The sequence below is a fragment of the Artibeus jamaicensis genome, unplaced genomic scaffold, assembly GCF_021234435.1.
Source record: "Artibeus jamaicensis isolate MK-2021 breed Jamaican fruit bat unplaced genomic scaffold, CSHL_Jam_final contig_426, whole genome shotgun sequence".
NCBI classification, from domain to species: domain Eukaryota; kingdom Metazoa; phylum Chordata; class Mammalia; order Chiroptera; family Phyllostomidae; genus Artibeus; species Artibeus jamaicensis.
In genome coordinates, this window is record NW_026521826.1 from 1,643,187 (window position 1) to 1,660,434 (window position 17,248).

At 42.2% G+C, this 17,248-nt stretch overlaps 1 long non-coding RNA gene across 9 annotated transcripts in view; it reads left to right on the forward strand.

Annotated features, from left to right (window-relative positions):
- Nucleotides 1–571: 571 nt before the first annotated feature.
- The window catches only part of LOC119046299 (uncharacterized), a 50,722-nt gene continuing 34,045 nt past the window's right edge, over nt 572–17,248 (forward strand). For 7 of the 9 annotated variants that reach the window (XR_008391714.1, XR_005081954.2, XR_008391715.1 and 4 more), the window contains exons 1-2: nt 572–763; nt 15,985–16,140. This is a non-coding gene — a long non-coding RNA (uncharacterized LOC119046299). The remainder of the gene's footprint in view (nt 764–15,984; nt 16,141–17,248) is intronic. The other 2 variants (XR_008391718.1, XR_008391720.1) reach the window with 1 other exon arrangement.

A 17,248-nucleotide genomic window follows, 5' to 3' on the forward strand; every position in this document is an offset into this window, starting at 1 on the left:
AAATTTTTATTGCTGAACACATGATGAAAAAGATTATCTCGGCCCGGAGTAAATGTTCAATTATCACTAAGATGTAAACAATCTAGAACTGAGAAAGGAAAGACACGTTGGGCATAGTTGCTTAACTTTACAGAGAATTTAACAGGCTAGCAATGAACACTGTCCTTCTACTTCGTATTAATGAGCTTGTAGTATTGTTCAGGTTTTTCTCACTCTCTAGGTCTACTACATCAATTTTGGCAAGCAGGAAACTTGAGAAACTCTGATGTGAACTTCTGGTATAATAAGTAAGGATCTGGACTTATTTAACATAATTTAAGTGTTCTTCAAGGAAGTATTTGGGCCTGAACTAAGCTAGCAAGTAAAGCATGTATGACAACCTCTAAAAATGAAGCATGTCGACCTCCACACAATTGAAGATTTCTTGTTTCAATTCATTTCACCTGTAGCTGTAGTTAGTGAGACATACAGGAGCACTTCCGGAGGGCGCCGCCAGGGGACGCTAATGCACAGCGCCACAACAGGCGGGCGGGAGAGCTCTTCCCTCTCGCTTGCCTCAGTTTCTGCCGGAAGTGCCCCGTACTATTTTTCTCCGAGTATTTGGGTTTGCATTTTCAAGTGGGCTTGCAGCTCGGGGCTGGCTGAGGCTTGCTGGGTGGAGCCAGAGAGGGGAAACTCGAGCTTAAACCCGGGTAACACGGATATTCTGAGTTCGGAGATCCTCCAACTGCAGCAGCTGGCGGAGGACTTGAACCCGTCGGTGGTGAGCAGTCCGTGGTCGTGGGCGCGGGGTGGTGTAGCGGTTGGGGAGGGGAGGCTGGGAGCGGGGACTGGTACTCTGAGGACTCGGGGGCCGGGGGCGCTTAACCAGACGGCCCTGCCCCCTACCTGGAGCCGCCCCTGCAGGGTCCGACTTGACCCTTTTTATTCGGGAGCCTTAGGGAGTTAAGTGGGGGAGTTGCAGGAAAAGTCAAGAGTTTGGCAACCTTTCCCGTAGCTCCCGCTATTCCCTCGCCGTTTCCCTGATTGGCCCTTATACACGCTCTCACCTGTCGGAATTCTGCCCCAGTTCTTCTGGTCGTTCGCGTCTGTGGTTTCCTAATGGTTTGTGCCCAGCTGAAGCGTAGAGGAAGGGCCGACTCAATTCGTTTTTAAATCTTTGATTCCTTCTTATTGGTAAAATCGGCTTTTTATTGCATTCTCTTCCCTGCCCCGCAACCCCCACCCCATACCATACACACAGAAAAGCCTGTTGGTCAGCTCTTCACTGACAGGAAGGCAGAAACTGTAGTGGGGAAACAGTGGAATTCTAAAGAGGAAAAATAATTATGTGACTTGGAAACTTCCTTAAGTTGATCTCCATTACTTTATTGCATTACAATAACTTAGATCACTGGTTCCGAAAGCTTTTGGTCTGAGGACCCCTATACACTCTTCAAATTATTGAGGATCCCAAAGGGCTTTTGTTTATGGGTTTATCGATATTTACTGTGTTGGAGGTTAAAGCTGAGAATCTTTAAAAATATGTATATATTGTATTAGTTCATTTATTATTTGATGATACTGGTTTACTGAGTTCGCACAACTTTCAAATACTGATATATTTCATTACATCGTATTTTTAAAATCACGTTATTTAATATCACCAGTGACGTCATGACAAACATCTTTAAGTATTGGTACACCATCAAGCTTGTGAGGACGGATCTAACATCTCCACAATTTTAGATTTCACTCAAAAGCTGGCATTTTATCATAGGCAGGTAATGCTATCAGTTGCTTGCCAGAAGTGGCAGGTTCACCTTGTTAACTTTTGGAAAGTTGACTAAATCTGAGTGACTATCGTTTGTAGATATTCTTTCATGTAAAAATAATATTACATGAAAAAAGCGGCTGGCTTAGTTTGTAACTTAATTGCACAAGAGCTTTCCTTCCAGACAGTCATCATTTATATATACTTCCAGACACTCATATATACTTTGGTATAAATGAGAAGTGCTGTGTGTATGTTCGCCAAGGCTCAGGAGACTTGCCCTTGCTTTTCATGCTCAGTGCAAATGTCCAGGCAAATAGTACCTTAGCGCTGAAAAGATGTTTGACTTCACAGACCCTCACAAAGGATCTTATTAGGATCTCATGTCTGAGGATCACACATTGAGAACATCTGCTTAGATACTGGATGTGATGTAAGATTAATGTTTATGGTGAGACGTGAGTAAATTGGGATTATTTGGTGGATGGAGTTCATTAAATAGAATATTATTTAGCAGATAAAGGGGGAAAGCTTGTTCATATTTGTAATTCAATTATTTTTATCTCAACTTCAGTGATATTTTTCTTTAGATAAGTAATTTGAGAGTATTTGAAAAAGCAGTTTAGATGTTGGAATGCATGATTGATATGAGTAGGACCAGGATGTTGAAAAATCTAAGTACTCTGGAGGCAAAATTGAATCACGAAAAGCTGAGCTTTCCCTCCAGGTTTGCAATGTGCATATTTGCATAATCAGGTAGGTGAGCGTTGTCAAATAATACAGGCATACTTCATTTTATTGTGCTTGGTTTTATTGTGCTTTACTGTATTGGCTTCACAAATGTTGCTTTTTTTTTTTTTTTTTACAAATTTAAGGCAAGACTCTCCACCAGCAAAACAGTTACAGCTTGCTTTAATGCAGTACTCGTTTGATTGCGCTTGTCTGGAGCAAACCTGCAGTGTCTCCAAGGCGTGCATGCATGAGAAAATGTGTAACTAGACACCTTTACTTTTTGTACGTATGGGTAGACAGCCTTTTGATTTGTAGCTGTATAATTTTATAGCTGAATAGAAACAGTTGCTTTTTAGTCTTTAGCTTTCTGCATCATAGTGCCAGTAACTTTCATACTTTTTTCACTGCTCCAGCACAGTAAGAAGTACTTTTAGATTTTGTTGATATGTATATGAAAAGTTTCATGAAACAAGTCTTAACCTTAACTACATGTGATTCTATCATTTGTTTTGTTATTTTAACTCATTCTGTTTCTTTTTTCTTTTTTTTAATGCTGGTTGCACATCCCTAATTGTTTTCATTGCCGTGTCAGTAGCTGGGAAGCCCCCATCTCAGCTGTATATTGTTCTTGCAGAAGAGCCTCCTCCTCTTGGTCATTTCCAGTGGTGTCCCAGGTTTTTATTGTTAGTCTGATGGTTGAAAATTAAATACCTTGTGAGCGCCCCTCTGTGAAACTGGAGAAGCTCCTAAGCCTCCTAACACCTGTCCTCAGACAGTTCTGTCTGCTGTAACTACTTCGAGTTAGTTGCTCCAGTGCCAGTGCGTTGGAGCCCCGGGGTTGGGGCATCATCAGCAATGCCTCATGCATGTGGAAGACTGAGCTTTGGGGTCATAATTAGCAGTTTTATTAGTTGTAGTTGTGAGGGTGGGGTTTGTGTAGAATTACAGCTTCTTCCCCCATTATTAGATGGGGAAAAAGATGTTTCCTGTGTGCATGACACTGCACTGTGCCACAGAGGACTGAGGAAGTCATGCTCGATCATTTTCTGTAAGGAACATGCATTCAGTTTCACAGAGGAAAAAGAAGCCAACAGGTGGAAGGAATCCCTCCTCGTTTTCTCTGTTAAGATAAGGGAGGTATTGGTTACAGCTTGGGCCAGACCTGCCCCCTGCACGTCGGATCCCAGCTCATCCTTTTGAGCATCACAGGAACCTTAATATCACCTTCTCCCCTTCTTCCCGTGTCTTTAGTCTCTGTACTGGCTCACCCCCATCAGCACTGAAGCATACAGGTGTCTTCCCCACCTTTAAAAAAAGTGTTCTGTTTTTGTGTTTTTTAGCAACTCTACTGTCTTTGTAGCCAAGCTTCTTAAAATAAATCTTAATTCTCACTCATTCCTTCACCTAATAGAAACTGGCTTCTGCCCCCACAGCTGTACTGACTCCATTCTAATCAGGGACACCAGCGACCTTCGTTTTCGTGACTGACAGCAGCGCTGACACTCTTCACTGGTCCTCATCTTTGTTCTTCCCCTGGCACCTCTTCCACTGCAGCTTCCCATTTCTCCTTCCGCTTCTCAGGCTGTGTGTTCTTGATCTCTGACAGGCTGCATCTTTTTGTTTGGTTGGTTTTTGTTGTTTATTTTTTTGTCCTATAAATGTTAGTTTTCATTAAAGTTCAGGCTTAGGCCATTCTCTCTTCACATGGAATATGCTCCCTGGGTGGTCCCTGCTGCCTCAGACTTTGCCTTAGGCCCTGGGTCAGGGAGGTGACAGCTCCCTCCCCAGTAAGTACCACAGTCCCTGGATCCTGGCTTCTGGTGGCAGCAGGGTACGCAGCCCTGCCCGGGGCAGAGGGCACGGAGACAAGTCTGGGCGCCCAGGCGTGGGGCCTCCGGGGGCTTCTTCCTGGGTAGGGATATTCTTTTTGTCAATTTACAGATATTTTTATTGCTAATAATGAGTCCAATCAGGATGCATGTGGTGTTTTTTTTAAAACCAAAATGAAGATCACTGGTGTCCCTGATCAGAATGGAGTCAGTACAGCTGTGGGGGCAGAAGCCAGTTTCTATTAGGTGAAGGAATGAGTGAGAATTAAGATTTATTTTAAGAAGCTTGGCTACAAAGACAGTAGAGTTGCTAAAAAACACAAAAACAGAACACTTTTTTAAAGGTGGAGAAGACACCTGTGTGCTTCAGTGCTGATGGGGGTGAGCCAGTACAGAGACTAAAGACACGGGAAGAAGGGGAGAAGGTGATATTAAGGTTCCTGTGATGCTCAGAAGGATGAGCTGGGATCCGACGTGCAGGTGGCAGGTCTGGCCCAAGCTGTAACCAATACCTCCCTCATCTTAACAGAGAAAACGAGGAGGGATTCCTTCCACCTGCTGGCTTCTTTTTCCTCTGTGAAACTGAATGCATGTTCCTTAAAGAAAATGATCGAGCATGACTTCCTCAGTCCTCTGTGGCACAGTGCAGTGTCATGCACACAGGAAACATCTTTTTCCCCATCTAATAATGGGGAATGCTTCAATGCTTTTTAAAAAATTGTTATTCAATTACAGTTGCTCCTATTTTCCCCCCATTACTCTCTCCCCTGCCCTACCTACCTTCCACTTCCCACCCTCAATCCTTCCCTCCATTGCCTTTGTCTGTGGGTCCTGTATACATGTTCCTTGGTATTTTAAAATTCCTCAAAATGGCTCCGCCAGTCTGCATGGCCAGAAGCCCCGGGCTGGGCAGCAGCAGTGGCAGGGGCTCCACCAGAAGGGGCTGGGCAACACTTTCACACGCACTTGCACACTTGCCTGTATACACACTCGCTCACATACTGTCACTCACACCTGGATTTTCGAGTTGATTGCTCTGTGGTTTAGCTGCAAGACCCATGTGGGGCTGGGAGCAAGTGGATGGAGCTTCCAGCTACTCTGCAGCATCTTGGATTCCTTGGTCATTATTTCTTCAGTTACATTTCAGTCCCTTGATCTCTCTCTGGTAACCCTATGATGGGAATGTTGGTATACTTAATGCTGTCCCAGGGGCCCCTTAAACTATGTTCATTTTTTTTATTCCTTTTTTAAAGATTTTACTGTTAGAGAGTGGGGAAGGGAGGAAGAAAGAGTAAAAGAGAAAGAAACATCAGTGTGAGAAAGAGAAGCATCACTTAGTTGCCTGCTGTGCATGCCCAGACCAGGGACTGACAGTGCGCCCCAGGCATGTACCCCAACTGTGAGTCCAGCAGCAACCTTTTGTCTCGAGGGACGGTCAGCCAGCAGAGCCGCACTGGGCAGGGCTGGATTCATTTCCTTTTGCAGTTCCAGTTGGGTGTTTTCCACAATTTTGTCTTCCTGATGACTGAGTTGATCCACTCTGCTCCATCCACTCTGCCGCTGATTCCCTCTAATGTATTTTTCACCTCAGTTACTGTGTTCTTCATTTCCGACTGGCTGTGTCTTATGTTTTCTGTCTCTTCGTTGAAGTTCTCACTGAGGTCATCTATTTTTCTCCTAAGTTATTGGTTATCCTTATAACCACTGTTTCAGTGTTTTGAACATTTCAGTATTCGGTACATTGCTTATCTCCATTTTCTTTAAATTTTTTCCTGAAGTTTTGTTCAGTTCTTTGTTTCGGGACGTGCTTCTTGGTCTCATTTTGGTTGATTCCCTGTGTTTCTGTATATTAGGTAGATGTGTGGCTTTACATAGTATGTGTCCTGTGAGACTTAACGGTGAAGTTTCCTTATCACCTGAGCCACATGTTCCAGGGATGTCCCCTGTCCCCTGTGTGAGTTATGTGTGCCCTTCTTTTGTACTTGAGACTTGACTGCTGTTGACTTGATTGCCGTTGACCTGAAGGACTGACTTTCAGGCTGACTGGCTGCAAGGGCTGAAAATGATTACGGCAGACAAGCTGTTACGTGGGATCTGGCTGCGTGAAATGGGAGTCATTGGGGGTGGGGGGGGCTCTGGTGCCAAATAAGTCTGCCTTTCCTGTGTGTTGTTTGTGGTGTTGGTTGCTCAGGTGTCAGCTGAAGCCAGCCACTAGGTCTGTCAGTTCTGGAGCCTCTGCAGAGGGCTCCAGTGCAGGTCAATTCAGCTTCCTTTTGGGCCCAGGTCGGGGCCACCCGGTGGGAGTTACAAAGTGATCTGCGGTTGGTTGCTGCTTGTACTGGGCTTGGAGGCACTTGGGAGAGGCTGTGCTGTGAACCGAGGTGAGCCACCACTAATGTCAGCCTTGGGGCCCATTGGTAGGCTCCACAGGGAGCCCCTGGCAAATTAGGTCCTTCATTTGCAAAGTTGAGGGCTACCTTCTGGGAGTTACAATGCAAGTCGAGACTCGGCCAGGCTTGGGCTTGCTTAGCAAGAGGTACAGGCCATACTGAGGCCAGCCACTGTTTGTCTGGTGCTTTGGACCTCTGAAAGGTTTTAGGGAAGGCTTCAGCACCAGCCGAGAAAAGCCGCCGGTGTGGAAAGGCCTCCACAAGTGGCTCCAGCCAGGTGCACGACTTGGGTGGGACGGGGTCTCAAGGAGCCACCAGTGCTGGCTGAACAGTTTTAGCTGTGTCAGTGGAGAGCTCAGATTTGGCACCTGACAGTTCATCCTTCCCAGGAGAGACTTGCCCTTACCTCTGCCCTTCCAGCCCTTGCCCTGAATCTGGTCAATTTAATTCCTCCCTATATGTCCCCGGTGCTTGTGAGTTGCTGCTGCCTATGTGTTGAAGCGCAGGGTGAGTAAGTTTATAAGGAAGGGGGTCTGTGCTCAGGCCCTTTCAGAGCATGTCTTGGTCTTCATTAGTCCTCTTTCTTACTCAGCAGCAGTTCTTGCTGGTTTTCACAGGCAGATGTTATTGGAGCTCCTTCCTGGCACTGGTGTCCCAGGTTCAAGAACCTGGTGTGAGGCTGGACCCCTCACTCCTCAGGGGGACCCTCTGCATCCGACAAATCCTTCTTGATCTGGAACTGCCGCGCGGTGGGCTCCAGTCTTTCCCCTCCTGCCAGTCACATAGCGGCGGCTTCTTTATATCCTTATTTATAGGGTCCTGTTCATCTCTTCTTTAGGTGGATCTCAGTGATGGTGGTTCTATAATTTAGTTGTAATTTTGATGTGGTCTAAGAAACTCCTACAACTCCGTGAACCGTGTTTTGAGAATTGATCATCTAGGCATAAAATGTTCAGTGTGTTCAATGAAATTGAGACATGGAAGTAAAAGATACTAGTTATAGATTAGTTCATGGACTCTGGCTTGCTGAGTCCTTTACTTCCTATATATCTGTTCTTTCTGAGGAGACATCATATGTGTTTGTCAGCTTGTTTATTTAAAATATGACAGTTACCTGCTACATAGTCAAAGGAACAATTTATGATGCTGAAATAACATTTTGGGAGTGGAGAACTGTAGCTTGGAATGCTGGACAGTACAGAGGATTTAAGGACCAGAGTTCTAGTCCTGCCTCTGTTACTCATGGGAGTTATGGGATTGTCACCTTTCTGATTCTTAGTGTGTCTCACCTCTACCACAAGATTCATGTTATTTGTCCCCACCTTTCTCAGGGTAGGTTTTTTTTTTAAGATTTTATTTATTTATCTTTAGAGGGTAAGAGAAGGAGAGAAATATCAATGCATTTTTAGGTTGCCTCTCGTGAATTCCCTGCTGGGAACTGGCCTGCAACCCAGGCATGAACCCTGACTGGGAATCAAACTGTGATCCTTTGGTTCTCAGGCCCGCACTCAATCCACTGAGCTACAGCAGCCAGGGCGTCAGGGTAGTTTTGATATTCACATGATAGCATCAGTTTTTTAGCGCAGGTGTATCTTCATCGTTACATCCGTAAAGCTGTACTTGGTATGTGCTAGATGTTTATTGAGTTAATGTATGAACTTTTAATATATTTTATTACGAAAGTTTTAAACATACCTGAAAACATAATTGTATAATGAGCCCTTGTCTGCTCTTCACTTAAAACATTTGTAACTCTAGAAAATATGAACATGTTTTTTTTCTTATAGAATTGAATCCTGACTTTATTCTTTTTTTTTAAATTAATTTTATTTAGTTATTTTTCAAGTACAGTTTTTTGTCTATTTTTCCCATCCCAGCCTCCCCCACCCCTTGCTACCCACCTCCCTCCCATTTCCACCCCCTTAGTTCTCGTCCCTGTGTCCTTCCTATTTGTTCCTCCAAATCCCTTCCCCTTTTTCCCCTTAACTTCCCTTCCTTCTGCCCTCTGGTCACTATCCCCCTTGTTCTCTGTTTCAGTGTCTTTGTTTTTTTTTTGTTTGTTTTTTTTTTCTGCTTGCTTATTTGTTTTGTTGTTTAGCTTCCTGTTAAAGGTGAGATCATATGGTATTTGTCTTTCAGCACCTGGCCTATTTCACTCAGCATAATGCTTTCCAGTTCCATCCATGTTGTTGCAAAAGGTAGTAGCTCCTTCTTTCTCTCTGCTGCATAGAATTCCATTGCGTATATGTACCACAATTTTTTGATCCATTCATTTACTGATGGGCACCTAGGTTGCTTCCAACTCTTGGCTATTGTAAATTGTGCTGCTATGAACATTGTGGTGCATAGGTTCTTTGATATTGATGTTTTAGGATTCTTAGGATATAATCCCAGCAGTGGAATTACTGGGTCAAAAGGCAGGTCGATTTTTATTTTTCTGAGAAAATTCCATACTGTTTTCCATAATGGTTGTACCAGTCTGCACTCCCACCAACAGTGAACTAAGGACCCCTTTTCCCCACAACCTCTCCAACATTTGTTGTTTGTTGCTTTGTTTATGATAGCCATCCTGACTGGTGTATAGTGGTATCTCATTGTGGTTTTAATATGCATCTCTCTGATAGCTAACGATATTGAGCATCTCTTCATGTGTCTCTGAATGTTCTGTATGTCCTCCTTGGAGAAGTGTTTGTTCAAGTCCTTTTCCCATTTTTTAATTGGGTTGGGTGTCTTCTTAGTGTGGAGTCGTGTAAGTTCTTTGGAGATTAAACCTTTGTCTGAGGTATCATTGGCAAATATGTTTTCCCATACAGTTGGTTGTCTTTTTAATTTAATACTGTTTTCTTTAGCCACGCAGAAGCTTTTTATTTTGATGAGATCCCATTTGTTTATTCTTTCCTTTACATTCCTTGCTCTAGGGGACATATCAGTAAAAAAGTTGCTGCGTGAAATATCTGAGATTTTCTTGCTGATGTTCTCCTCTAGGACTTTAATGGTATCATGGCTTACATTTAAGTCTTTTATCCACCTTGAATTTATTTTGGTGTATGGTGTAAGTCTGTGCTCAAGTTTCATTTTTTTGCACGTAGCTGTCCAGTTCTCCCAACACCATTTGTTGAAGAGGCTATCTTTACTCCATTTTATGTTACTGCCCCCTTTGTCGAATATTAATTGACTTTTGAGAGTTGGGTTGATTTCTGGGCTCTCTGTTCTGTTCCATTGGTCTTTGTGCCTGTTTTTATGCCAGTACCAGGCTGTTTTGATTACAGTGGCCTTGTAATACAGTTTGATATCAGGTATTGTGATCCCCCCTACTTTGTTCTTCTTTCTCAAAAGAGCAGCTGCTATTCGGGCTCATTTATGGTTCCATATAAATTTTCGGAGTGTTTGTTCTGTGTCTGTGAAATATGCCATTGGTGCTTTAATAGGTATTGCATTGAATCTGTGTATTGCTTTGGGTAGTATGGGCATTTTGATGATGTTAATTCTTCCAATCCATGAACAAGGTATATGTTTCCATTTGTTTGTGTCTTCCTTGATTTCTTTCTTCAGGGCTGTGTAGTTTTCTGCATACAGGTTTTTTACCTCCTTAGTTAGGTTTATTCCCAGATATTTTATTTTTCTTTTTGCTATATCAAATGGGATTTTTTCCTTGATTCCTGCTGCTGCTGATTCACTGTTGGTATACAAAAATGCGTTTGATTTCTGGATATTGACTTTGTAACCAGCTGTTTTGCCAAACTCATTAATTAGTTTGAGCAGTTTTTTGGTAGAGTCTATAGGATTTTCCATGTACACTATCATGTCAATTGCAATCAGTGACAGTTTTGTTTCCTCCTTTCCTATCTGGATGCCTTTTATTTCCTTTTCTTGCCTGATCGCTGTGGCTAAAACTTCCAATACTGTATTGAATAGAAGTGGTGAAAGTGGACAACCTTGTCTTGTTCCTGATCTTAGTGGAAAAGCTTTTAGTTTTTTCCCATTGAGTATGATATTGGCTGTAGGTCTCTCATATATGGCCTTTATTATTTTGAGAAATGCTCCCTGTGTTCCCACTTTGCTAAGTGTTTTTATCATAAATGGGTATTGTACCTTATCGAAAGCTTTTTCCGCATCTATTGATATTATCATGTGATTTTTATCTTTGCTTTTGTTTACGTGATGTATTACATTTACTGATTTGTGAATATTGAACCATCCTTGCATCCCTGGGATGAATCCCACTTGGTCATGGTGTATGATCTTTTTGATATATTGTTGGATGCGATTTGCCAATATTTTGTTGAGGATTTTAGCGTCTACGTTCATCAGTGATATTGGCCTGAAGTTTTCTTTCTTTGTTGTGTCTCTATCTGGTTTTGGAATTAAGATGATGCTGGCTTCATAAAAAGAATTTGGGAGTTTTCCATCCTTCTGGATTTTTTGGAATAGTCTGTGAAGAATAGGGGTTAGCTCTTCCTTAAATGCTTTGTAGAATTCTCCTGTGAAACCATCTGGTCCAGGGCTTTTGTGTGATGGGAGTTTTTTGATTACTGCTTCAATTTCTTTTGCTGTTATTGTTGTATTTAGATTTTCTGCTTCTTTTTCACTGAGTTTTGGAAGATTGTATTTTTCTAGAAATGTGTCCATTTCCTCTAGGTTTTCAACTTTCTTGGCATACAGTTCTTCATAGTAATTTCTTACAATCCCTTCTGTTTCTGTGGTATCAGTTGTAATCTCTCCTCTTTCATTTCTGATTGTGTTTATTTGTGCCCTCTCTCTTCTTTTCTTGATGAGCCTACTTAAAGGCTTGTCTATTTTGTTTATCTTCTCAAAGAACCAACTCCTAGATTCATTGATCCTTAAAATTGTGCTTTTAGTTTCTATGTCATTTAATTCTGCTCTAATCTTGGTTATTTCCTTCCTTCTGCTTGCTCTGAGTTGTCTTTGTTGTTGTTCCTCGAGTTCTTGCAGGCGTAGGGTTAGGTTGTTTGTTTGAAATGTTTCTATCTTCTTTAGGTAGGCCTGTATTGCTATAAACTTCTCTCTCAGGACTGCCTTCCCTGTGTCCCATAAGTTTTGGGTTGTTGTGAGATCATTTTCATTTGTTTCCAGAAACGGTTTGATTTCTTCCCTAATTTTATTCTTGACCCATTCGTTGTTTAATAGCATACCATTCAGTCTCCATGATTTTGGGTGCTTTGGGTTTTCTTCTTTGGGTTTGGTTTCCAATTTCAGTCCCTTGTGGTCAGAGAAGATGCTTGGTATGATTTCAATTTTCTTGAATTTTTTGAGGCTCGTTTTGTGTCCTGTCATGTGGTCTATCTTTGAAAATGTTCCATGTGCATTTGAAAAGAATGTGTATTTAGCTTCTTTGGGATGAAGGGTTCTATATATATCAGTTAAGTCCGTTTCATCTAGTGTGTTGTTTAATGCCACAATATCTTTGTTGATAATTTGTTTGGAAGACCTGTGCATTTTTGATAGTGGGGTGTTAAAATCCCCTACTATAATTGTGTTGCTGTCAATATCTTTCTTGAAGTCCTCTAAGATTTTCTTGATATATTTGGGTGCCCCTATGTTTGGTGCATATATGTTTACAATGTTAATGTCTTCTTGGTGGATTCTTCCCTTGAGTATAATGAAGTGACCTTCCGGGTCTCTCTTTATGGCCTTTTTTTTGAAGTCTATTTTGTCCGATATGAGAATTGCTACCCCAGCTTTTTTTTCTTGTCTGTTTGCTTGGAAAACTTGTTTCCAGCCTTTCACTTTTAGTCTGTGATGGTCTTTTGTCCTGAGGTGGGTCTCTTGTAGGCAGCATATGTGTGGGTCATGCTTTCTTATCCATTCAGCTATTCTGTGTCTTTTGATTGGAGCATTTAATCCATTTACGTTTAAGGTTATTATTGATAGGTACTTATTCATTGCCGTTTTTGTACCTGTGTTCCTCTCTGTCTCCCTCTTATCCTTCCTTCCCTTAAAGCAGTCCTTTTAGTATTTCTTGTAGAGCTGGTTTGGTGGAGGCGTATTCTTTTAGGGTTCTTTTGTCTTGGAAGCTCTTTATTTGGCCATCTAGATTGAGAGCCTTGGTGGGTAAAGTAGCCTTGGTTGTAGGCCTCTGGTTCTCATTACTTGGAATATTTCTTGCCATTCTCTTCTTGCTTGGAGTGTTTCCATTGAGAAGTCAGTAGCTAACCTTATTGGGGCTCCCTTGTATGTTATTTCTTTTTTCTCCCTTGCTGCCTTTAAGATTCTCTCTTTGTCTTGGAATTTTGCCATTTTGATGATGATGTGTCTTGAAGTGGGCCTCCTTGGGTTCCTCTTGATTGGGACTCTGTGTGATTCCTGGATTTGTGAGACTTTTTCTCTTATCAAATTAGGCAAATTTTCTCTCATTACTCGTTCAAATACGTTTTCTATCCCTTGTTCTTCTTCTCCTTCTGGTATTCCTATTATTCGGATATTATTACGTTTCATATTGTCTTGCATTTCTCTTAATCCCTCTTCATTCTTTCTGAGCCTCTTTTCATTTTCTTGCTCTTTCTGTGAGATGCTTTCTACCTTGTCCTCCAACTCACTAATCCTATCCTGTGCTTCATCTATCCTACTTTTGAAACTTTCTACCGTGTTCTTCAATTCGGAAATTGTATTCTTCATTTCCTCTTGTCTCTTGCTGATAGTTTCCATTTCCTTTTTCATGTTGCTGTAGTTTGCAGAGAGATCATTGTAGTTCCCCTGTAGTTTCTGGTAGTTCACTGTGAGCTCTTTGAACTTCGTAATAACCAGTGCTTTGAATTCACTGTCTGATAGTTGATCAGCCTCTATTTCATCTAACATTCTTTCTGAAGTTTCTGCTTTTTTTTTCATTTGGGGATTGTTTCTTTGTCTTCTCGTTGTTTGAGACTCTTCTTGTTAGTCTCTGCTTCTAAAATTTAGCTGTTCTGAAACCCTGGTTTTATGGTATAAACTTCTGTGGTATGATCCTTGTGAAGTTCAGTGGTGCAGACTCCTTGAAGTTTCTTGATGTTCTTCATCTCCACCTACTCTCATGCTGGTCCTCGCGCTGGTCCCTGCGTTGGTCGCCTACCACTGCTGAATGTCCCGGGTCTAGTAGCTGCCTCCTCAAGCACCCAGGCCTGTTACTACGGCAGCGGCACAGAGGCTGGGAATGTCCCGGCTCCCGTATCTGGCTCCTCTGCCGCCCAGGGCCGTCTCAGGGGTTTGGAGTGCCCGGCTTCTGTACCTGACTCCCCGTGTCCAGTCCAGTTGCTATGGTAGCAGCACAGGGGCTGAGGACGTCCCAGCTCCCATAGCTGGCTCCTCCGCCGCCCACAGCCGTCACAGGGGTTTGGAGTGTCCCCGGCTTCCGTACCTGACTCCCTGGATCCCAGGCCTGTTGCTCTGGCGGCAGCACAGGGGCCGTGTGAGACCCAGCTTCAGTAGCTGACTCTGCCGCCGTCTGGTGTTTCAGCGTCGGTCACAATCTCTGGTCTTTTAATTTCATAAATGCTGGGTAACCGATGGTTTATTGTGCTGTTTCTCTATAGATCTGCCAGGATTTTCACCCATGAGTACAGGAGCTAGCATCAGCTCCATCTTACTCCATCGCCATCTTCAAATTCCCTCTGAACATGTTTTTATATAAATAGAATGACACATAACAAAATTAAAATTAGGCCCTCGATATCATCAAATACTCCTTTCACATTCAGATATCTGCAATCGAATTAAAATATACAGACATATATCTTTTTATAGTTGATTTGTTCAAATCAACCCCACACAGAGCACAGTCACAGTCATTTCATCTGTTTATTTTAACTCCTGGTTTCTTTTCATTGTAAGCATCTTTATTCCCCCAGGTCTGCCTTTTTTGGATGCCATTAACTTGTCGGAGAAACTGGGGAAAGTTTTGTAAAACTTTAGTGTTTGGTTGTGTCCTGGTGGTGTTGTTTACCTTGTTCCTCTATTTCCTTCATTTATCGTAAGCTTGGAGGTAGACGCAAGTGTTTCATTAGATTCATGTTGACCTTTTTGGCAGGAATGCTGTACCGACGACATGTGCTTTCTACGTGTATCACACAGGACAAAATGTTCACACAGTATATAGTATAAAACATAATGTCTTGGTGCCAGGCTTGATCAGTGGGTCTGATTAGCAGCCTGGTCTTTCCGCTGTCCACTGTCAACCTTTCCTGTAATGGTTTTATCATCCATTGGTGGTCACTGCCTGAGCGAATGAGCTTTGGACTATGAGTGCTAAATACCTGAGGGGGTGGTACTGAAGTTCTGTTAAAATTCCTACTAATAAAATAAGGCATCATCTTTAGGTAAGTGAAGTCATCAATGGAATAAGAGCCATAGATAGTAACAAGCCTCCAAATTGGGGACTGTATACACTTAACAGCAAGTAAAGGCAAAAATAAATGAATGAGACTCTATCAAACTAAAAAACTTCCGCACAGCAAAAGGAACCACCTGCAAAACCAAAAGCTTCCCTGGCCGAGTGGCACAGTTGGTTGGAGCATCTTTTCATTTGCTTATTGAACCTTTGCAAATCTTCAGGGCCTTTGCCCATTTTTAATCATGTGGGTTGTTTTTGGTTCTTAAGTTGTAGGAGTTTCTGTGTATTCTGGATATCAGTCTTTGTCCCATATATGATTTACAAGTATTTTCTCCCTTTCCATAGGTTATGTTTTCACTCTGTTGACCATGTCTTTGAGGCATAAATGTTCTTTAATTTTGATGAGGTCCCACGTACCTATTTTTGTTTGTGGTTTGTGCTTTGGTGTTGTAAATAAGAAAGCATTCCCAAATCCAGTGTCATGAAGCTGCCCCCCTCCCTATGCTTCCTTCTAAGAGTTTTATCATTTTAGCTCTTACGTTTACATCATCGATCCATTTTGAGTTAATTTTTATAAACGGTGTGCAGTAAGGATCCAGCTTTAAGGCTCCCATTTTTAGGCTCCCATTTTTATTAAATGGTCACAAGCTGGATGGGACTAGAATGTGGAATTTGCCGCTGGTTAGAAACGTGGTGGTAGCCTGTGACATAGGTGAGACACTAGCTTTATACTGTTGGCATTCACGAATGTTTAGGGAGTGCACAGAAGTCCACAGGTGGTTCTCAGTGATGGCGGTTCTGTCCCTTAACTGTGATTGCCTTGCAGTCAGGGGAGGAGCAGGGACGGTGTTTACCAACTCCTCCATCTCGACCGGTCGTCTGAGATGAATTACACTTATTGGTAGTGAAAAATTAAGGGAATCCTTGGTGAAACATCATACTGTGTTTAATTTTCAGCTTTCTCAGGGATTGCGGAATGATCTGAAAGCAGCTTTGGATAAGATCGAGCTGCAGTAACTGAACGAACGTGTGGGTGGTCAGGAACCTGGAGAGGAAGACACACAGAATGATTTGGAGTTTCATTTAAAAAAACACCCCGTGGAAGAGTTAGAGGTAATTGTGCACTCACCTTACCTCGTCCTCCATCACACCTCTCACTCCCTGCAGCAGATGGTCGAGTTCATCAGGTTGCTCAGTGCAGAGCACAGTTATCTTTGGTCCTCACAAAGGCTCTTCTTTCATTCTGTGCTTTTTATTTATTCACTCTTTTTTTTTCTCATTCTCTGCTCACATTCCCCTACTTCCTGTCTTCAAAAGCAGTCCTTCTGATGTTTGATGTACATTGTTTTACTTGTTGGTGGTCTTCTAAAACCAGCAGTGTTTTGTGTGAATGTTTGTCGTTTCCATAAATGGGATTGTACTGTGAAATTCTTCTTCCTGTTTTTTTTACTTTTCCTTTTTATGCTTTGAACTATGTTTTTAATAACCATCCTTGATGCCTGATGTACAGCTAAATCTTTGCTTTTAACAGCTAAATAATAGTTCATACCCTGTGGTATTCATTGCCTTTGACTTTTGTTCCCCGCCCTCAATCCTGTAATGACAGGCACCTAGGTTACTCCAGCTCCCTACCTGCACAAACAGCTCTGTGGTGAATAATCTCACGCATCACCCCTCCGGACTCAGGAATGGGATTGCTGGGTGTATGTACTTTAGCTTGTCTAAGGACTGCTGAGTCGCTCTTCAGAATGGCCGTAGCAGTCTGAACCCCACCAGCAGGGTGTGTCTTACATCCCTTCATTCCTTTCAACACTGGCCAGTCTTTCTCTCTCTCTAATTTTTGCCAGTGTGCCAAATGTAGAGTGATATTTGTAATCTCAAGGGCAATGTTGTATCATCCAAATAGCAAACAATATGGCTTAATTAAAGCTCTTAATGCTTAATAAAATGTAAACTGTAAGCTCTGACACATGCAAATGTCATCATTGAGGAGGATGTTCTCCAACCTCAAGACTGTAGGCCCTAAATTTTACTGGAATAACTGGTGTGAGAAACCACTTCTGGGCTTTTTTTTACCTTTATTTTTCTTTAATAGCTTTATTGAGAAATTTGCATACCATAAACTTTACTAATTTAAAGTGTACACACAATCCAGTGGTTTTTAGTATATGCATGAGGTGGTACAGTTATCACCACAATCTAATTTTAGAACAGTTTTGTT